The sequence below is a fragment of the Salvelinus fontinalis genome, chromosome 3 (assembly GCF_029448725.1).
Source record: "Salvelinus fontinalis isolate EN_2023a chromosome 3, ASM2944872v1, whole genome shotgun sequence".
Lineage (NCBI taxonomy): Eukaryota > Metazoa > Chordata > Actinopteri > Salmoniformes > Salmonidae > Salvelinus > Salvelinus fontinalis.
The window spans coordinates 33,155,786-33,179,649 of NC_074667.1; positions in this window are offsets into that span (position 1 = coordinate 33,155,786).

Genomic DNA, 23,864 nt, shown 5'->3' on the forward strand with positions numbered 1-23,864 from the left:
ATGATGAATACTTGTTGGTTGTTGAGCCGTTCCGATTTGTGAAGCATCAGCTAAAGCTTTTGTAATTGTTTGCCTTCGGGTCCCCCTTCCTAACAGCACTTTTTCCAAGCCATAAACTTGCAGATATAAAATGGACATCAACGACAGTGTTTGTTTAAAAAGGATGTCAACAACAGAGTATTTTTAGCAAAACCCTGTATAAAAGTTAAGTCAAATTAGCCTGCGTGTGGGGTTTACCTCATACAAACCAGTCAAATTAATATGGAAAGTAGCCTAAATTGACTTTTGACCTTCCGCATGTGACGGGTGTCTGAGCTGTTGTCGAAGGGTGTCTGAGCTGTTCCCAAACTCTTGATCTGGCTCAATTATTCCATGACCAAAATCACAGAACCACCACTTAACGGAATGCTATCAAGCCCACTCTGGAATGACATTTGAGACCAACTCGATCGATCGCTCAATCCGTTTCACCCTGAATTCTCCAATCATTGAGACTTGTTTCAACGCTGCCTAATAGACAAAACTCAAACTAGCCCTGCTGAAATTTGACTTGGAAATCAAAAAAGCTAACAAAAATGTGGGTTCTTTTCTGGTGATGAGGACTCTGATTGTGCCAACTTATGGCATTAAAGTGTTCGCTTGCCTATCAAACCCTGAGCCGAACCTACAATAGTAGTCACTCAGCTTTGTTCCTCAGAGTTTGAAAAGTGCTTTGCCGTCGTCATCACACTTACAGTAGCTCTGTCTTCCCATTAGCGGATAAAATGCCCTTCACTCGATCTTTGAAGATAATTAAATAAAAGATGAGGTACAAAAAGATAATTAAACACTTCATGGATTTCACTGTCACTCTTTGACTTCCCACATAAAAAATACTTCAATTTACAATAGAATACTTTAGAATTCTACAGGATTCTGTAGTAAACTGTAGTATACTGTAGAATCCTATACTCCACACTGTAGTATCCCTTGATTGTGTATGCTTACTGTAGAATACTACACACTGTAGTATCCCTCAATCATGTAGTGCTCACTTTAGAATTGTGTAGTATATTGGAGAATACTATATTACACACTGTAGTATCCCCCTTGATATAGTAGTGCAGGGGTAGGCATAGGGCTGTGGCGATCACAACATTTCGTCAGCCGGTAAATAACTGTCGTCCTCACAGTAATTGACCATTAATTAACAAACACATTTAGCATATCTTTGCTTCCACACAAAGCCTACAAGCTATTTTAAAAAGTTTAATAAATCCATGTAATATAGCCTACAACTTCATAATAAATCCATAATTTATTTCAGACAGGTCTAAAGAAGCATGACACAGCCGAAGTCGGAAGTTTACATACACTTAGGTTGGAGTCATTAAAACTTGTTTTTCAACCACTCCACAAATTTCTTGTCAACAAACTATAGTTTTGGCAAGACGGTTAGGACATCTACTTTGTGCATGACACAAGTAATTTTTCCAACAATTGTTTACACACAGATTATTCCACTTTCACTGTATCACAATTCCAGTGGGTCAGAAGTTACATACACTAAGATGACTGTGCTTTTAAACAGCTTGGAAAATTCCAGAAAATGTCTTGGCTTTAGAAGCTTCTGGTAGGCTAATTGACATCATTTGACTCAATCGGAGGTGTATTTCAAGGCCTACCTTCAAACTCAGTGCCTCTTTGCTTGTCATTATGGGAAAATCAAAAGAAATAAGCCAGGACCTCAGAAAAAGAAATGTAGACCCCACAAGTCTGGTTCATCCTTGGGAGCAATTTCCAAACGCCTGAAGGTACCACGTTCATCTGTACACCCAGTAGTATGCAAGTATAAACACCATGGGACCACGCAGCTGTCATACTGCTTAGGAAGGAGACGCGTTCTGTCTCCGAGAGATGAACGTACTTTGGTGCGAAAAGTGCAAAGCAATCCCAAAACAAGAGGACAGGACCTTGTGACGATGCTGGGGGAAACAGGTACAAAAGTCTCTATATCCACAGTAAAACAAGTCCTATATCAACATAACCTGAAAGGCCACTCAGCAAGGAAGAAGACACTGCTCCAAAACTGCCCAAAAAAAGCCAGACTACGGTTTGCAGCTGCACATGGGGACAAAGATCGTACTTTTTGGAGAAATGTCCTCTGGTCTGATGAAACAAAAATAGAACTGTTTGGCCATAATGACCATCGTTATGTTTGGAGGAAAAAGGGAGATGCTTGCAAGCTGAAGAACACCATCCCAATTGTGAAGCACGAGGGTGGTAGCATCATGTTGTGGGGGTGCTTTGCTGCTGGAAGGACTGGTACACTTCACAAAATAGATGGCTCATGAGGGAGGAAAATTATGTGGATATATTGAAGCAACATCTCAAGACATCAGTCAGGAAGTTAAAGCTTGATCGCAAATGGGTCTTCCAAATGGTCAATGACCCCAAGCATACTTCCAAAGTTGTGGCAAAATGGCTTAATAACAACAAAGTCAAGGTTTTGGATTGGCCATCACAAAGCCCTGACGTCAAGCCTATATAAAATTTGTGGCAGAACTGAACAAGCTCTGTCAGGAGGAATGGGCCAAAATTCACCCAATTTATTGTGGGAAGCTTGTCGAAGGCTACCTGAAACGTTTGACCCACGTTAATTTATTAAAGGCAATGCTGCCAAATACTAATTGAGTGTATGTAAACTTCTGACCCACTGGGAATGTGATGAAAGAAATAAAAGCTGAAATAAATCATTATCTCTACTATTATTCTGACATTTCACAATTTTAAAATTAACTGGTGATCCTAACTGACCTAAGACAGGGAATTTTCACTTCGGATTAAATGTCAGGAGTTTAAATGTACTTGTCACGCCCTGACCATAGAGATCCCTTGGTTCTCTATGGTGTAGTAGGTCAGGGCGTGACTACGGGGTGTTCTAGTTCAATATTTCTATGTTGGTGTTTTGTATGGTTCCCAAATAGAGGCAGCTGGTAATCATTGCCTCTAATTGGGGATCATATTTAGGTAGCCATTTGTCCCACCAATGTTTGTGGGATATTGTTTTGTGTTTGTTCACCACTACTTTCATGTCAACCATTTCTTGCTCGAGTTTCTGCTGTGCACTGCGGTTCTGAACCGATGTCAATCTCTGATGACAGCCATACATCAGGGATAAACTGGAGAGAACCTTTACAAGGCCTGTGCCTGATGGTTTATTTTGGAGGGTGTTTATCTCAATTTCAGCAGTTTCTTTCGCGAATGGCATAGTTTGGGTTTCAATCGCTGCTGAGGTCAACAATCAATCCTTCTATGAGTGAGGGTTCACTAATTAGCAGGGGAATGGGGACCACCCCCTCTGATAGCTTGCACATTAGTAAAATGTTTTTGTTCTCAAAGTTTGAGTTTTGAGTCGTTGGAAGCTGCAAAAACTATTTTTATCTATTTATAGACGTTAATGAGTCATCAGTACTGGATCAGTAATGCGGCAGTTTGACGTCAATGAGTTTGCAAAAGCAAATTGAATTGATGAATCAATGTGAATGATTAGTCATGCCTGTATAGGCTTTCTGGGAATAAAACTTTAACTAACCTGAAAGCGTTGCTGTATCTAGGATAATGTGGAAAAGTTTAAAATGTCTCGTTGGTTGGAACAAATGAATGGTCCTTATCCAAATGATCAACCTGGTAAAATGTTTGTTTGGAAATTTAACTTCCTTGTTGAATGAGGCAACAAAATCCAATCAGTTGAGATTGGTTGAATATCACTAAGTGTAACCCATTGTTACAAATGTGAGAAGATGTTGGGCATCACAATGGGGAAAAAAATGTCATATAAATAATAATGGTGATTTTCCACAACAAGGGGACACTTACCCCTGAAAGCTGAAACCACACAGGATTCCCGCGAAGGCGGGACTTACGTCAATACTGGATCAGTACTGGTGGGAGTTGGGCTTCAATGAGCTTGCAAAATATTTTTATTGAATATCCAAAACATACAATATACTTGCAGTGAAACTGCTCAACAACTACACCACACCAGTCATCCAACAGACGCCCATTGAGAGCGACACACTGAAGCATCCAGGGTCAACGCCGTCTTCAACGGCATGTCGACAGATCTCCCACAAAGCCAAAGAAACGGGGACGCGAACCCTCCAAGATCCGAGACCCCTCCAACAGTCATCCCCAAAACAAAATAATAGAAAAGAATAACAAAAAAGAAAATGAATTCCGTTCCCCACCCCCAAGAACCCCCCCCCCCCTCCCAATGCACCAACAACCAAGAAAATGAACTCATGAGAAAAAGACAAAAGAAAACAAAAAAGCAATGCAACAAAAACAAAGGACATCAAGGACAACTAAAATCATCACAACAAGGCCAACTGTGTATGATTGAGAGCATGTCTGCTACTATTGCACTATTTACATGTGTGTGTCCATGTATGTGTGTATTTGAATGAGAGTGTGAGTATAAGCATGTATACAAACACATGCACTGCATCAGCCTCAGGCAAACTGACATTAGCTGTAAAAACATACTTTTTATTATGTTTTATTTGGACTTTATTTTTTATACTTTATCTTTGACCATCATTCTATCTCCCGCCCAGCAACTCCACTCCCACTTGTCTCCAAATCCACATCCCAACCCTCACCCTCCCTCAGCCCATCCCACCTATCTCTGCTGGCCACCCTCTTTGGATTTTTACGCAACATATATCTTCCAGCTATGCTGTGATGTTTAAAGTACAATTTCAATCTATCTAATCAAATAGAATCCACAGATTGTGAGTTGAAGATAAACACTTTTACTAAGAGTATTAGTATATTTGTAATTGAGTAACTCGGTCTCTCCAGATCTCCTAACAGTACTATTTCTAGGGTCAATTTTAGATCAATGTTATGCATTTTCAGCCATTCCTGAACCTGAGACCAGAAACAGGCTACCTGAGGGCCATACCAAAATAAATGGTCTATTGATTCTGTATCCTCACAAGGCAATCTGCAGAGCTTCGATGATTTTATGCCCCAAATATTCAATATTTTTCCCTTGGCAAGAATTCTATATAATCATTTTAGCTGAAAAGCACAAAGCAAATTTAATTGATTAATCAATGTTAATGATGAATCATACCTGTATAGGCTATCTGGGAATTAAACTTTAATTCACCTGAAAGTGTCACTGTATCTAGGTTAATGTGGAAAAGTTTAAAATGTCTCATTGGTTAGAACAAATTAATTTGGTCCTAATCCCTAGATCAACCTGGTAACAGGTTTGTTTGGCAATTTAACCTGTTGGGGATGGGGGCGCTGTTTAGACTATTTATGCTAATTGGGTACTTTTTTAAACGGCTTCCCACAAAATCCTTGATCGTACAATATGCATATTATTATTATTATTGGATAGAAAACAGTCTATAGTTTCTATAGGAGTTGAAATTTTGTCTCTAAGTGGAACAGAGCCCATTCTACAGCAATTTCCCTGACATGGATTCAGATTTCAGAAATGTTGGCCACTGTTCTGATGTCAGTTAAAAGGGCACTGATTTTGCTATGACTATACGGACACTTCTTACGTCTTCCCCTGGATGCCTTTACGTGATGACGATTCCAATGGGGTCGATTGCGCGTTCACAGGCCCTACAAATGAAAAAACCCTGAAGCTAGTCATTCTTTTGGAGCTGCGTCATGCGCCTAGAGGACACCGGCCCGCACCTTTTCCAAGCATTAGTGAAGGGGGTAATATTACTCGGGTCATGTTTCTACTCGTTATGGGAGTTAAAAACATCATAAGGTAGTTAATTTAAAGCGTTTTATAGCAATTTATATCCGTTTAGTGCGATTTTGGGACATTTATTTTTGCAACGATGTGAATAGTTGGGCACGCTTTTCAGTTCATCCCGAACGCAGTAGGCATTTCCACATGGCAAGAGGACAGCTTTCCACCAAAAGACGATTGCTCTCAAGAAAGGATCCTTTGCCCAAGATACTGATGGAAGAACAGCTCAAGGTAGGACATTTTTATTATGATAAATCGTGTTTCTGTCAAAACATTTTAGTGGCTTAGGACGCCATGTTTTATGACGTAGCTTCGCTAGGCGCAAACTGTATTGAAAAGTAAGGATAAATTAAAAAACGTTATTCCGCAATTGTATTAAGAATTAAATTGTCTATCAATCCCTGTCCACCCTATAGTTTTTAGTCACGTTTATGAGTATTTATGTATAAGAGTAGATCACTGTCTAAGTGGCGCAAGGACTTTTTCTGACCAGCTTGTCTACATTTCACATTGTCTAACCATGATTTTGGTGGCTAAATATAAACATTTGCGATCAAACTCTATATGGAATGTGTAATATGATGTTACAGGAGTGTCATCGGAAGAATTCTGAGAAGGTTAGTGAAAAAATTAATATCTTTTGGCGATGTTGACTTTTATCGCTCACTTTGGCTAGAATCAATGCTGGGCTGCTATGTGCTATGTGCTAAGCTAATATAACGATTTATTGTGTTTTCGCTGTAAGACACTTAGAAAATCTGAAATATTGTCTGTATTCACAGGATCTGTGTCTTTCGATTCGTGTATGCTGTGTATTTTTACGAAATGTTTGATGATTAGTAAGTAGGTAAACACGTTGCTCTAAGTAGTTTTTCTATTTCATTTGTGACGGTGGGTGCAATTGTAACCTATGCCATCTACCTGAAATATGCACTTTTTTCTAACAAAACCTATCCCATACCATAAATATGTTATCAGACTGTCATCTAATGAGTTTTTTTGTTGGTTAGGGGCTATAAATATCTTAGTTTAGCCGAATTGGTGATGGCTACTGGTGTTGGTGGACAAATAAAAGATGGTGGATTATGCTAATGTGTTTTTAGGTAATAGATGTACATCTTTACATATTGTGTCTTCCCTGTAAAACATTTTAAAAATCGGACAAGTTGACTGGATTCACAAGATCTGTGTCTTTCATTAGCTGTATTGGACTTTAATGTGTGAAAGTTAAATATTTTAAAATAATATTTTTTTTGAATTTCGCGGCACTGGTTTTTCAGTGGGGGGGGGGGGGGGGGGGGGGGGGTGCCGCTAGCGCCACGCTGATCCTAGACAGGTTAACTTCCTTGTTAAATCGAATGGGACATTGATATCCATTCAGTTGAGATTCGTTGGATATTAGAAGGTGTTACCCATTGTTACAAATGTGAGGAAACATTGTTCCTCACAATGGACATTCTTTCCTTTTTTTTATTGCCGATTCTTCATCACAAGGGGTCACTTACTCCTGAAAGCTGAACTCACAAGGGATTCCCGACCAGGTCACACGATTTCGCCCTGAAAGCTGAAATCACGTGTGCTTCCCGCAAAGCTTCTCTTTCTTTGTTGGCTTAGCATCGAAAGCAGAGCTAGCCGTTGTTGCACAGGAAATGTTAACTTCCAAGCACACACACAGGTCCCTTTCAATTCGGGAACGAAATTACTAATGTCTCGCTGTCACGTTCCTGACCTTATTTCCTTTGTTCAGTCTTGTTTAGTTGGTCAGGACGTGAGCTGGGTGGGCATTCTATGTGTGTTTTTCTATGTTGGGTTTTTTGTGTTCGGCCTGGTATGACTCTCAATCAGAGGCAGCTGTCAATCGTTGTCCCTGATTGAGAATCATACTTAGGCAGCCTGGGTTTCACTTTTGGTTTGTGGGTGTTTGTTGCCGTGTCTGTGTTTGTTCGCCACACGGTACTGTTTTCGTTCGTTTGTTCACGTCGTTTAGTGTTTTGTATTTTGTCAAGTGTTTTTCGTCTTCGTTTAAATAATTAAAATATGTATTCAAACCACGCTGCGCTTTGGTCCGATCCTTGCTCCTCCTCAGACGAGGAGGAATACGACGAGCGTTACACTCGCATTTAACCCAAACGGTGTTTCTTCACCAGCAATGTTTTACCGGAACATGCGGTAACATAGAGAATTACTTGCCGTGGTCTACTGAAACATGAGAGATAGAGAGATAATGCTTTGCATTCCGCCAACAATATACACTACCATTCAAAAGTTTGGGGTCACTTAGAAATGTCCTTGTTTTTGAAAGAAAAGCAATTTTTTTGTCCCTGAAAATAACATCAAATTGATCAGAAATACAGTGTAGACATTGTTAATGTTGTAAATGACTATTGTTGCTGGAAACGGCAGATTTTTTATGGAATATATACATAGGCGTACAGAGGCCCATTATCAGCAACCGTCACTCATGTGTTCCAATGGCACGTTGTGTTAGCTAATCCAAGTTTATCATTTCAAAAGGCTAATTGATCATTAGAAAACCCGTTTGCAATTATGTTAGCACAGCTGAAGACTGTTGTTCTGATTAAAGAAGGAATAAAACTGGTCTTCTTTAGACTAGTTGAGTATCTGGAGCATCAGCATTTGTGAGTTTGATTACAGGCTCAAAATGGCTAGAAACAAAGACCTTTCTTCTGAAATGTATCTGTCTGTTCTTGTTCTGTGAAATGAAGGCTATTTCATGTTTAGAAATTGCCAAGAAACTGAAGATCTTGTACAACGCTGTGTACTACTCCCTTCACAGAACAGCGCAAACTGGCTCTAACCAGAATAGAAAGAGGAGTGGGAGGTCCTGGTGCACAACTGAGCAAGAGGATACACTGAGCAAGAGGATACACAGTACATTAGATTGTCTAGTTTGAGAAACAGACGCCTCACAAGTCCTCAACTGGCAGCTTCATTAAATAGTACCTGCAAAACACCAGTCTCAACATCAACAGTGAAGAGGAGTTCTGACTTTTATCTTTAATTTAATCTGATTTCAAATTAATCTGATTATTCAATCGGGTAACAATTAAACATAGTTAGTTGATTAAATAAATAACAGTTATGAGATGAATGAAAGTCACGACAAGAGTTATTAATGTAACTTTAGTTGTTCTACAAATGTTGAGCAATATGTTTTGATTTTTAATACACAATTTCACAAGCACTTGATAGTGCCTCGAATTTTACTGCGGTATCCCCATAATGCACCCTAAACAAATCCATGCATTTTGCGGCCCATAGTGCTGCATTGTGCCCTTCTCCGTGAGTGTGCTGCGCAATTGGAAGCCCTCTCATTCACATGGCTCTCTGTCACATGATCTGGTCTTTCTCACAGGCTACGAATGAAGACAGACACATCGGGGATCAAACTGCGGCGGCGTCCTTATCCAATTCCGAGGTACATATTGGAAGTGTTCTCATTTACTTTTTATCAGTAAACAAGATGAGAAAGCCTAACGAACAGCAAAAGCACTAGCCTATGTCAATCTACTATCTCCCATAGTACAGAAGTTGACCTATTTTATTCTGTGTGAGAAATAAATATTCCAAACATAGTCTGGGACAGTTGTGGGATGCGTATCAATACAACCACTAGCATAAAAAATAAAAAAATTATGCAATATTGCTGACGCAACAGATCAGAACATTTAGCTTAAAATCTATTAGGCTATATCTTAACATCATAAGAGCAGCAATGCACACATGGTAGTATGCTTTAAGTGTGAATGTTCCATTAGCGGAACACACCAAAATCAAAAGGGACCACAAATGCAATTAGGCATGTCAAACTTTTATTATGAAGGTGCAATTTTATGGTGAAAATGATCTTCCCCAAAATTGAAACTCACCCGCTTCTTATATATGCAAGTTAGGTTCCACACCCCTTGTAAAGCGGATTTATGTGCTTACTTTTAAGAAGTTATTTGGTCACTTTAGTTGTGATACAAACCTTATCAAAACATATAGGCCTATGCTATGAGATAGGCCACATGAGGTGTGTGACTATGGTTTGAAAATTTGTTTTTAAAAAAAGGCATTGTTTCTTATGCTGGGCATCATTCACAATCGATAGGCTAATATTGTCACTCATCAGAGTTTTCTTGATTTAATCTTGTCTTTACATTTACTAAATAATATATGTTTTGACATTTGTTTTGATTTAGAATGGACCATTATCATGCACCTGTATTTTGTTTTTTTATGTATTATTTCTTACATTGTTAGCCCAGAAAATCTTAAGTGTTATTACATACAGCAGGGAAGAACTATTGGATATCAGAGCGATTTCAACTTACCAGCACTACGACCAGGAATATGACTTTCCCGAAGCGGATCCTTTGTTCAAACCACCCAAGGCATTCAAACTGATTCCAGAGGCTGACCCAAAACAACAAGAGGTAGACGGCGCGGCCTTCTGGTCAGACTTCGGAGGCGCGCACACCACCAACCGCTTCCGAGTATATTACTCGCTAATGTCAAGTCTCTAGATAACACGGTAGACGAAATTAGGGCAAGTGTTGTTTTCCAGAGAGACATCCGGGATTGTAACATACTCTGTTTCATGGAAACACGGCTCTCTGGGGACATTCTGTCGGAATCGGTACAGCCACTGGGATTCTTTGTGCGTCACACCGACAGGAATAGACATCTCTCTGGGTAGAAGAAGGGCGGGGTGTTTGTTCCTTGATTAACGACCCATATTGTAATTGTAACAACATACATGAACTCAAGTCCTCCTGTTCACCTGACTGTTGACATCTAGTGGAAGGCGTAGGAAGTGCAAACAGATCCATATCGTACAGGGAATTGAATAGGCGATGAGTTGAACATTGACCAGTCTCAGAATTCTCACTTCCTGTTTGGATTTCTTCTCAGGTTTTGCCTGCCATATGAGTTCTGTTATACTCACAGACATCATTCAAACAGTTTTAGAAATTTCAGAGTGTTTTATATCCAATAGTAATAATAATATGCATATATTAGCATCTGGGACAGAGTAGGAGGCAGTTCACTATGGGCACGTAATTCATCCAAAAGTGAAAATGCTGCCCCCTATAATAAAGAAGTTAATTGAGAAAAACACCGGTTCCAACTCGCCCAACATGACTACACATTATCTAATAAGTTACCTGTAATCTTGGTCCAAACATTTCAAACAACTTTCCTAATAAAACTTTAGGTATTTTAAAACGTAAATAATTGATCAAATTTAAGACGGAATAAACCGTGTTCAATAGCGGATAGAATGAAAGTGGAGCGAGCGCTACGACGCGCACCCCAAACACAACAGTACACTAGACTCGACACTCATTCTGAACAGCATTACTCAAAAGAAAAACATCAACCAATTTCTAAAGACTGTTGACATCTAGTGGATGTAGGCAACAACACATCTGCCACGCTGATCCTTAACACTGGGGCCCCTTAGGGGTGTGTACTTAGTGCCCTCCTGTATTCCCTGTTCACCCACGACTGCATGGCCAAACACGACATCAACACCATCATTAAGTTTGCTGACATTACAACAGTGGTAGGTCTGATCACTGACAATGGTGAAATGGCCTATAGGGAGGAGGTCAGAGAACTGGCAGTGTGGTGCCGGGACAACAACCTCTCATGTGAGCAAGACAAAGGAGCTGATCGTGGACTACAGGAAAAGGCAGGCCAAACAGGCCCCCATTAACCTGTTGGGGATGGGGGCGCTGTTTAGACTATTTATGCTAATTTGGCTAATTTTTTAAACGGCTTCCCACAAAATCCTTGATCGTACAATATGCATATTATTATTATTATTGGATAGAAAACAGTCTATAGTTTCTATAGGAGTTGAAATTTTGTCTCTAAGTGGAACAGAGCCCATTCTACAGCAATTTCCCTGACATGGAGTCAGATTTGAGAAATGTTGGCCACTCTTCTGAAGTCATTTAAAAGGGCACTGTCGTTGCTATGACTATACGGACACTTCTTACGTCTTCCCCTGGATGCCTTTACGTGATGACGATTCCAACGGGGTCGATTGCGCGTTCACAGGCCCTACAAATGAAAAAACCCTGAAGCTAGTCATTCTTTGGGAGCTGCGTCATGAGCCTAGAGGACACCGGCGCGCACCTGTTCCAAGCGTTAGTTTAGCCTGTTATATTTCTCCGGTCATCTTTTCACTCGTTATAGGAGTTAAAAACATCATAAGGTAGTTAATTTAAAGCGTTTTATAGCAATTTATATCCGTTTAGTGCGATTTTGGGACATTTATTTTTGCAACGATGTGAAAAGTTGGGCACGCTTTTCAGTTCATCCCGAACGCAGTTGACATTTCCACATGGCAAGAGGACAGCTTTCCACCAAAAGACGATTTCTCCCAAGAAAGGATCCTTTGCCCAAGATACTGATGGAAGAACAGCTCAAGGTAGGACATTTTTATTATGATAAATCGTGTTTCTGTCGAAACATTTTAGTGGCTTAGGACGCCATGTTTTTTGACGTAGCTTCGCTTGGCGCAAACTGTATTGAAAAGTAAGGATAAATTAAAAAATGTAATAACGCAATTGTATTAAGAATTAAATTGTCTATCAATCCCTGTCCACCCTATATTTTTTAGTCACGTTTATGAGTATTTATGTATAAGAGTAGATCACTGTCTAAGTGGCGCAAGGACATTTTCTGACCAGCTGAGCTACATTTCACATTGTCTAACCATGATTTTGGTGGCTAAATATAAACATTTTCGATCAAACTGTATATGCATGTTGTAATGTGATGTTACAGGAGTGTCATCGGAAGAATTCTGAGAAGGTTAGTGAAAAAATTAATATCTTTTGGCGATGTTGACTTTTATCGCTCACTTTGGCTAGAATCAATGCTGGGCTGCTAATTGCTATGTGCTAAGCTAATATAACGATTTATTGTGTTTTCGCTGTAAGACACTTAGAAAATCTGAAATATTGTCTGTATTCACAGGATCTGTGTCTTTCGATTCGTGTATGCTGTGTATTTTTACGAAATGTTTGATGATTAGTAGTTAGGTACACACGTTGCTCATTGTAATTATTCTAGTCCATTTGTGATGGTGGGTGCAATTGTAAACTATGCCATCTACCTGAAATATGCACTTTTTTCTAACAAAACCTATCCCATACCATAAATATGTTATCAGACTGTCATCTAATGAGTTTTTTTGTTGGTTAGGGGCTATAAATATCTTAGTTTAGCCGAATTGGTGATGGCTACTGGTGTTGGTGGACAAATAAAAGATGGTGGATTATGCTAATGTGTTTTTAGGTAATAGATGTACATCTTTACATATTGTGTCTTCCCTGTAAAACATTTTAAAAATCGGAAATGTTGACTGGATTCACAAGATCTGTGTCTTTCATTAGCTGTATTGGACTTTAATGTGTGAAAGTTAAATATTTTAAAAAAATATTTTTTTTGAATTTCGCGGCACTGGTTTTTCAGTGGGGGGGGGGGGGGGTGTGCCGCTAGCGCCACGCTGATCCTAGACAGGTTAACATCGACGGGGCTGTAGTTTCAAGTTCCTTTGTGTCCACATCACCAACGAACGATCATGGTCCAAACACACCAAGACAGTCGGGAAGAGGGCACGACAAAGCCTTTTCCAACCCTCAGGAGACTGAAAAGGACCTATATAATAGGCGGTGTCAGAGGATATCCCATAAAATTGTCAGAGACTCCAGCTACCCAAGTTATAGACTGTTTTCTCTTCTACCGCACGACAAGCGGTACCGGAGCGCCAAGTCTGGGACCAAAAAGCTCCTCAACAGCTTCTACCCCCAAGCCATTAGACTGCTGAACAATTCATAGAAATCGCCACCGCACAATTTACATTGACCCTCCCCTCCCTTGTACACTGCTGCTACTCGCTGTTTGTTTGTTACCTATGCATAGTCACTTCTCCCCCACCTACAGATTACCTCAACTAGCCTGTATCCCTGCACACTGACTCGCTACCGGTGCCCCCTGTAAATAGTCTCGTTATTGTTATTCTTATTGTGTTACTTTTTATTATCACTTTTTATTTTAGCCTACATGGAAAATATTTTCTTCTTCTTGAACTGCACTGTTGGTTAAGGGCTTGTAAGTAAGAATGTCACGGTAAAGTCTACACTTGTTGTATTCACCGCATGTAGCAAATACAGTTTGATTTGACATTTACAGCTAAGCCACATGAAAAAATACTATTGTGTACTATTGTCTAAATACTGTAGTATTACTATATTTATATACTATAATATTCAAGGTAGTGTTTTTGCAGACTTTACTGTAGTATTTACTGTAGTGTTTTTGTGACCGTGTGTCACACCCTGGCCTTAGTATTATTGGTTTTCTTTATTATTTTAGTTAGGTCAGGGTGTGACATGGGTAATGTTTATGTTTTGTTGGTGTTGGGTGTTTATTTGGTAAAGGGGTTATGGGGTGTAAGATATGGTTTTGTGTTTAGTGTAGAGTTCTAGCGTTGTCTATGTTGGTGAGTAATCTAGAAGAGTCTATGGTTACCTGAATGAGTTCCCAATTAGAGACAGCTGATGTCGGTTGTCTCTGATTGGGAGCCTTATTTAGGGTAGCCATAGGCTCTCATTAATTGTGGGTAATTGTCTATGTCAGAACGTTAGTAGCCTGTCTGTTTGTGCACAACGTTTGTAGCTTCACGGTCGTTTTGTTATTTTGTTATTTTGTATAGTGTTTTTGTGTCGTGTTCATCTTCGTGTTTTTGTTTAATAAAGAAGATGGCTTATTTTCCAAGAGCTGCATTTTGGTCCGTCAATCCACCACACGATCGTGACAGAATTACCCACCATAGGACCAAGCGGCATGGAAGGCGGCAACAGGACCTACCACCAAAGGATTTCTGGACATGGGAGGAGATACTGGATGGTAAGGGGCCGTGGGATCAACCTGGAGAATATCGCCTCCCTCGTGAAGAGCTGGAGGCAGCGAAAGCCGAGAGGAGGCGATATGAGGAGGCAGCACGGAGACAAGGCTGGAGACCCGTGAGTACAACCCAAAAATTTCTTGGGGGGGGCCTTAAAGGGAGTGTGGCGAAGTCAGGTAGGAAACCTGCGCCTACTCCCTGTACTTACCGTGGAGAGCGGGAGTACGGGCAGACACCGTGTTACGCAGTAGAGCGCACGGTGTCTCCTGTACGCGTGCATAGCCCGGTTCGGTACATTGCAGCTCCACGTATCGGCCGGGCTAGACTGAGCGTTGAGCCATATGTCATGAAGCCGGCCCAACGCATCTGGTCACCAGTGCGTCTCCTCGGGCCGGCGTACATGGCACCAGCCTTACGCATGGTGTCCCCGGTTCGCCTACATAGGCCGGTGCGGGTTATTCCACCTCCCCGCACTGGTCAGGCGACGGGGAGCATAGAACCAGGTAAGGTTGGGCAGGCTCGGCGTTCAAGGGAGCCAGTACGCCTGCACGGTCCGGTATTTCCGGCGCCACCTCCCCGCCCCAATCCAGTACCACCAGTGCCTCCTCCACGCACTAGCTATATGGTGCGTGTCTCCAGCCCTTTACCACCAGTGTCTAAACCACGCACCAAGCCTCCTGTGTGTCCCCAGAGTCCTGTGCGTCCTGTTGCTGCTCCCCGCACTAGCCCTGAGATGCGTGTCTCCAGCCCGGTGCCACCAGTCCCGGCACCACGCACCAGGCCTACAGTGCGCCTCAGCCGGCAGGAGTCTGCCGTCTGCACTGCAATGACTGAACTGCCCGTCTGCCAAGCGCCATCTGAGCCATCCGTCTCCCCAGCGCCATCTGAGCCATCCGTCTCCCCAGCGCCATCTGAGCCATCCGTCTGCAATGAGCCTGCAAAGCCGCCCGTCTGCCATGAGCCTGCAAAGCCGCCCGTCTGCCATGAGCCCACTGAGCCGTCCGCCAGACAGGAGCCGCTAGAGCCGCCAGCCGGACAGGAGCCGCTAGAGCCGCCAGCCGGACAGGAGCCGCTAGAGCCGTCCGTCAGACAGGATCTGCCAGAGCCGCCAACCAGACAGGATCTGCCAGAGCCGCCAACCAGACAGGATCTGCCAGATCAGTCAGCCAGCCATGAGCAGCCAGATCCGTCAGCTAGCCATGAGCAGCCAGATCCGTCAGCTAGCCATGAGCAGCCAGATCCGTCAGCTAGCCATGAGCAGCCAGATCCGTCAGCTAGCCATGAGCAGCCAGATCCGTCAGCTAGCCATGAGCAGCCAGATCCGTCAGCTAGCCATGAGCAGCCAGATCCGTCAGCTAGCCATGAGCAGCCAGATCCGTCAGCTAGCCATGAGCAGCCAGATCCGTCAGCTAGCCATGAGCAGCCAGATCCGTCAGCTAGCCATGAGCAGCCAGATCCGTCAGCTAGCCATGAGCAGCCAGATCCGTCAGCTAGCCATGAGCAGCCAGATCCGTCAGCCAGCCATGAGCAGCCAGATCCGTCAGCCAGCCATGAGCAGCCAGATCCGTCAGCCAGCCATGAGCAGCCAGATCCGTTAGCCAGCCATGAGCAGCCAGATCTGTCAGCCAGCCATGGGCTGTCCCTCAGTCCGGAGCTGCAGTCCCTCAGTCCGGAGCTGCAGTCCCTCAGTCCGGAGCTGCCATTCCTCAGTCCGGAGCTGCCCCTTCCCCTGGTGCTGCCCCTTCCCCTGGTGCTGCCCCTTCCCCTGGTGCTGCCCCTTCCCCTGGTGCTGCCCCTTACCCTGGTGCTGCCCCTTACCCTGGTACTGTCCCTGACCCTAGTACTGCCCCTGACCCTGGTACTGCCCCTGACCCTGGTACTGCCTCTTACCCTGGTACTGCCCCTTAGTCTGGAACTGCCCCTGAATGCAATGGGGTTAATGTGGAGGCGGGTCGTTTGGAGGAAGCCTAGGAGGTGGTTAGGTACTGTGGTGACGTGGGGACTACGACCAGAGCCGGAGCCGCCACCGTGGAGGGGAGCCCACCCAGACCCTCCCCTAGACTGTGTATGGTGCGCCCGGAGTTCGCGCCTCAAGGGGGGGGTTATGTCACACCCTGGCCTTAGTATTATTGGTTTTCTTTATTATTTTAGTTAGGTCAGGGTGTGACATGGGTAATGTTTATGTTTTGTTGGTGTTGGGTGTTTATTTGGTAAAGGGGTTATGGGGTGTAAGATATGGTTTTGTGTTTAGTGTAGAGTTCTAGCGTTGTCTATGTTGGTGAGTAATCTAGAAGAGTCTATGGTTACCTGAATGAGTTCCCAATTAGAGACAGCTGATGTCGGTTGTCTCTGATTGGGAGCCTTATTTAGGGTAGCCATAGGCTCTCATTAATTGTGGGTAATTGTCTATGTAAGAACGTTAGTAGCCTGTATGTTTGTGCACAACGTTTGTAGCTTCACGGTCGTTTTGTTGTTTTGTTAGTTTGTAAAGTGTTTTGTGTCGTGTTCATCTTCGTGTTGTTTAATAAAGAAGATGGCTTATTTTCCAACTGCTGCTTTTTGGTCCGTCAATCCGCCACACGATCGTGACACCGTGTCTGTAGTATACTATAGTATTCACTGTTGTGTTTTTGTGGACTTTACTGTAGAATATTGTAGTAACACCTCAAATCAAACTTTATTTGTCACATACGCCGAATACAACAAGTGTAGACCTTACCGTGAAATGCTTACTTACAAGCCCTTAACAAACAGGCAGTTGAAGAATAGTTAAGAAAATATTTACCAAATGAACTAAAGTAAAAAATAATAATAACTGTTCGTTTTGTTGTTTTTGTTCGAGTGTTCATATTTATTAAAAGTGTATTATGAATATTTATCATGCTGCACTTTGGTCCTCTTCTCCTTCTCCCGACGACAATCTTTACAGGAAGTATACAGTACCAGTCAAAAGTTTGGACACACCTAATCATTCAAATGTTTTTCTTTATTTTTTACTATTTTCTACATTGTAGAATAATAGTGAAGAGATCAAAACTATGAAATAACACTTATGGAATAATATAGTAACCAAAAAAGTGTTGCCTTGATGACAGCTTTGCACACTCTTGGCATTCTCTCAACCAGCTTCATGAGGTAGTCACTTGGAATGCATTTCAATTAACAGGTGTGCCTTGTTAAAAGTTGATTAATGTGTTTGAGCCAATCAGTTGTGTTGTGATATGGTAGGGGTGGTATACAGAAGATAGCCCTATTTGGTAAAATACCAAGTCCATGTTAAGGCAAGAACAGCTCAAATAAGCAAAGAGAAATGACAGTCCATCATAACTTTAAGACATGAATTTCAGTCAATCCAAAACATTTAAAGAACTTTGAAAGTTTCTTCAAGTGCAGTCGCAAAACCATCAAGCGCTATGATGAAACTGGCTCTCATGAGGATCGCCACAGGAAAGGAAGATCCAGAGTTACCTCTGCTGCAGAAGATACGTTCAATTAGAGTTACCAGCCTCGGATTGCAGCCCAAATAACTGCTTCACGGAGTTCAAGTAACAGACACATCTCAACCTCAACTGTTCAGACGAGACAGCGTGAATCAACAAGTAACCGACACATCTCAACATCAACTGTTCAGACGAGACTGTGTCAATCAGCCCATTATGGTCTAATTGCTGAAAAGAAAACACTGCTGAAGGACAACAATAATGAGAAGAAACTTGATTGGGCCAAGAAACACGAGCAATGGACATTTGACCAGTGGAAATCTGTCATTTGGTCTGATGAGTCCACATTTGAGATTTTTGGTTCCCAAGAGCTCCGCATGTGTGGTTCCCACTGTGAGAGCTTGGAGGAGGAGGTGTGATGGTGTGGGGGTGCTTTGTTGGTGACACTGTCTGTGATTTATTTAGAAATCAAGGCACACTTAACCAGCATGGCTACTACAGCATTCTGCAGCGATATGCTATCCCATCTGGTTTGCTCTTTGCTTTTCAAAAGTACAATGACCGAACACACCTCCAGGCTGTGTAAGTGCAATTTGACCAAGAAGGAGAGTGATGGAGTGCTGCATCAGATGAACTGGCCCCACAATCACCCGACCTCAACCCAATGGAGGTGGTTTGGGATGAGTTGGACTGCAGAGTGAAGGAAAAGCAGCCAACAACTGCTCTGCATATGTGGCAACTCCTTCAAGACTGTTGGAAAAGCATTCCAAGTGCAGATGGTTGAGAGAATGCCAAGATTGTGCAAAGCATGATTCCATCTGTGTTATTTCATAGTTTTTATGTCTTCACTATTATTCTAGAATGTATAAAATAGTTTTAAAAAATAAAGAAAAACCCTTGAATGAGTAGGTGTGTCCACACTTTTGATTGGTACAGTATATGGAGAATGTTTAGTGCTGTTGACTGCTCTTCTTATATCTCTCAGATATAGGATAGACACTTCAGAACAAACCTTTTTTATACTTTAAGGGGTCTTACAATTCTAAATGAAATATAAAAATTATAATTGGTATGACCTTCTTAAAACAATTCCATATACAGTTGAAGTCGGAAGTTTACATACACTTATGTTGGAGTCATTAAAACTCATTTTTCAACCACTCCACAAATGTTGTGTTAACAAACTATAGTTTTGGCAAGACGGTTAGGACATCTACTTTGTGCATGACACAAGTCATTTTTCCAACAACTGTTAAAACTTCTTGTCAGTAGGGGGGTGCTGTTTTCACTTTGGAAAAAATTGTGCCCAAATTAAACTGCCTTCGTACTCTATTCTAGATCATACAATATGCATATTATTATTACTATTGGATAGAAAACACTCTCAAGTTTCTAAAACTGTTTGAATTATATATGTGAGTAAAACAGAACTCATTTTGCAGCAAACTTCCATAAAGGAAGTGAAAAATCTGAAAACGATGCTCTGTTCCAGGGCCTGCCTATTCAATTGCCTTGTATTTAGCGATATGCATGCACTTCATACGCCTTCCACTAGATGTCAACAGGCAGTGGAAGGTGGAATGGGGTGTCTAGCTTGATCTGAGGCCGAACAAGAGCTTTTGGAGTGACAGGTTTGGAAATTTCTTTGTCTTCTCTGGCGCGCGAAGTTCGTCAACATTGTCTTCTGATAAGCTTTCGGTATACACGGCGGGTATCTCCGGCTCTGATTGTATTTGATACATGTGATAATAACATCATAAAGTAGTTTTTTTCAACCGAGTTTTAGCAGTTTATTCAACGTTTATTGGGACTTTTGGAATTTTCCGTTCTTTGCGTCAAGAGAAGATAGGCATGTTCGCGCCACATGGCTAGCTAAGGTTGCTAATTCGACAGAAGAAATGGACATTCTAAAACCAAACAACGATTTATTCTGGACCAAGGACTCCTTGTACAAGATTCTGATGGAAGCTCAGCAAAAGTAAGAACAATTTATGATGTTATTTCGTATTTCTGTGGAAAATGTTGATTCCTATTCTCTGCCGTTTTGGGAGCGCTGTCTCGCAGTAACGCAAGCTGTTTGTTATGGTAAAGTAATTTTTTTAAATCTAACACGGCGGTTGCATTAAGAACCAGTGTATCTTTCATTTGCCATACAACAAGTATTTTTATGTTAAGTTTATGATGAGTTCTTTGGTCAGATTAGGTGAGTGTCCAAAATAGCTCTGGACATTCTGGTGAATCGATGCTACATATTCACAATGTATAACCACGTTTTGCAGCTCTAAATATGCACATTTTCGAACAAAACATAGGTGTATTGTATAACCTGATGTTATAAGAGTGTCATCTGATGAAGTTGGTCAAGGTTAGTGATTAATTTTATATCTTTTGATGGTTTTTGCGATAGCTACCTTTTGCGGTGAATAAATGCATTTGTGTGTTTGGCTATTGTGGTAAGCTAATATGATTCTATATTGTGTTATCGCTGTAAAACACTTAAAAAATCGGAAATATTGTCTGGATTCACAAGATGTTTATCTTTCATTTGCTGTACACCATGTATTTTTCATAAATGTTTTATGATGAGTATTTATGTATTTCACGCTGCTCTCTGTAATTATTCTGGCTGCTTCGGTGCTATTTGTGATGGTAGCTGCAATGTAAACTATGATTTATACCTCAAATTTGCATGAATGTATTGTATAACATGTTATAAGACTGTCATCTGATGAAGTTGTTTCTTGGTTAGTGACTAATTATATCTCTATTTGGTCGGTTTTGTGATAGCTACCTATGCGGTAGAAACATGGTGAAAATATGCGGTTGAGTCTTTGGCTATTGTGGTTAGCTAATAGAAATACATATTGTGTTTTCACTGTAAAACATTTTAAAAATCAGAAATAATGGCTTGATTCACAAGATGTTTATCTTTCATTTGCTGTATTGGACTTGTGATTTCATGAAAATTATATTATATGATATCCCTGTCCCGTTAGGCTAGGCTATGATAGTCAGATTTTTTGATGAGGAGGATCCCGGATCCGGGACTTCAAGGCCTACCTTCAAACGCAGTGCCTCTTTGCGTGACATCATGGGAAAAATAAAAGAAATCAGTCAAGACCTCAGAAAAAAAATTGTAGACCTCCACAAGTCTCGTTCATCCTTGGGAGCAATTTCCAAATGCCTGAAGGTACCACGTTCATCTGTACAAACAATAGTATGCAAGTATAAACATCATGGGACCACGCAGCCGTCATACCCCTCAGGAAGGAGACACGTTCTGTCTCCTAGAGATGAACGTACTTTGGTGCAAAAAGTGCAAATGAATCCCAGAACAACAGTAAAGGACCTTGTGAATATGCTGGAGGAAACAGGTACAGAAGTATCTATATCCACAGTAAAACGAATCCTATATCAACATAACCTGAAAGGCTGCTCAGCATGGTAGCATTATGAAAATTATGTGGATATATTGAAGCAACATCTCAAGACATCAGTCAGGAAGTTAAAGCTTGGTCGTAAATGGGTCTTCCAAATGGACAATGACCCCAAGCATGCTTCCAAAGTGGCAAAATGGCCTAAGGACAACAAAGTCAGGGTTTTGGAGTGGCCATCACAACGCCCTGACCTCAATCCGATAGAAAATGTGTGGGCAGAACTGAAAAAGTGTGTGCGAGCAAGGAGGCCTACAAACCTGACTAAGTTACACAGCTCTGTCAGGAGGAATGGGCCAAAATTCACCCAACTTATTGTGGGAAGCTTGTGGAAGGCTATCCAAAATGTTTGACCCAAGTTAAACAATTTAAAAGCAATGCTACCAAATACTAATGGAGTGTATGTAAACTTCTGACCCACTGGGAATGTGACGAAAGAAATAAAAGTTGAAATAAATCATTCTCTCCGCTATTATTTTGACATTTCACATTTTTTAAATAAAGTGGTAATCCTAACTGACCTAAGACATTGAATTTCTACTAGGATTGAATGTCAGGAATTGTGAAAAACTGAGTTTAAATGTATTTGGCCAAGGTGTATGTAAACTTCCGACTTCAACTGTAGCTAAGTAGTACCCCACCTCTCCCCCGGCTTAGACAGGGCTTAGAATCATATGGGTTACCGTGATTTTTGAATGACTACCTAATTTCGGTACCCCACACGTACAATTATCTCCATGGTGTCTCAGTCGAGCAGTGAATTTCAAATAGATCCAAAGAGAACAGCTCAAGAGATTCAATATGGCCGTTTGACTGAGCCTTTAGCGTTTCACAGCCATTAGCGGCCGATATCTATACAAAACAAACAAATCCTTGTGACGAACAACCGTATACGTCCAGAAAAAATAAACATGAGAGAACCACATTACGTGGTTATCTGATAACCACTTTGTATACTGAATTGGTCTTATTGATGTTTCACTCGATTGTTGCCCAGTATTTCAAACAGTATAATTGTCTCATGCGGATATCACGATCGTCAAAGGTAGAGAGTGAGGACCAAGGCGCAGCATGTGGAAAATAAGCCATCTTCTTTTATTTAGAAGAGAACCAACACAAAACGAAACCACTTTAACAAACTAACAAAATAACAAAACTGACGAACGTGAAGCTACGAATGAACTAATGCATACATGCAATATAGACCATCGACATAGACACAGCGACAATCACCCACAAACAAACAGTGAGAAACAACCTCCCTATGTATGTCTCTCAATCAGAGGAAAACGAAAACACCTGTCTCTGATTGAGAGCCATACAAGGTCAATTAACCCTTTAACCCAACATAGAAACACAACACATAGAAATGCCCACCCAGCTCACACCCTGACCAATAAACACATACAAAACAAGAGAAAACAGGTCAGGAACGTGACAGCGGAAAAAACATAAAAAATAAAAATGAAAGGGCAAGCAGTATACATGTCCGCTGCAGACCTAAATCGCTGTAAGTTGGGAAATAAAATATAAAGGAATGTTAAAGAATGGAAGGATAGGCAGCAGAGGAACCTCGGGGATGCAGGAAAACCATACAGGAACAGAAAAGGAGTTGGAAAAGAAGGGAAAACACCACACAAGAAGGTACATGGAAGAACCGTATATGAAACGTAATGTTAACAGTGTAGCTAGCTAACACAGTTCATTAATGTTAGCAAAGCCATCTGATCAAAATCTGTGATTATGAATTCATACTGAAGGAATACCTTATGTATCAAGTAATGATATAGTTAGCTACTGGGACTGGGAATACAGATATGCATCTGTTGGCCACAACCTGTTGGGGATGGGGGCGCTGTTTAGACTATTTATGCTAATGTGGCTAATTTTTTAAACGGCTTCCCACAAAATCCTTGATCGTACAATATGCATATTATTATTATTATTGGATAGAAAACAGTCTATAGTTTCTATAGGAGTTGAAATTTTGTCTCTAAGTGGAACAGAGCCCATTCTACAGCAATTTCCCTGACATGGAGTCAGATTTGAGAAACGTTGGCCACTTTTCTGAAGTCATTTAAAAGGGCTCTGTCGTTGCTATGACTATACGGACACTTCTTACGTCTTCCCCTGGATGCCTTTACGTGATGACGATTCCAACGGGCTCGATTGCTCGTTCACAGGCCCTACAAATGAAAAAAACCTTTAGCTAGCAAGTCTTTTCTTGCTGCGTAACGCGCGTGGAAGACACCGACCCTCTCCTGTTCCAAGCGTTAGTTTAGCCTGTTATATTT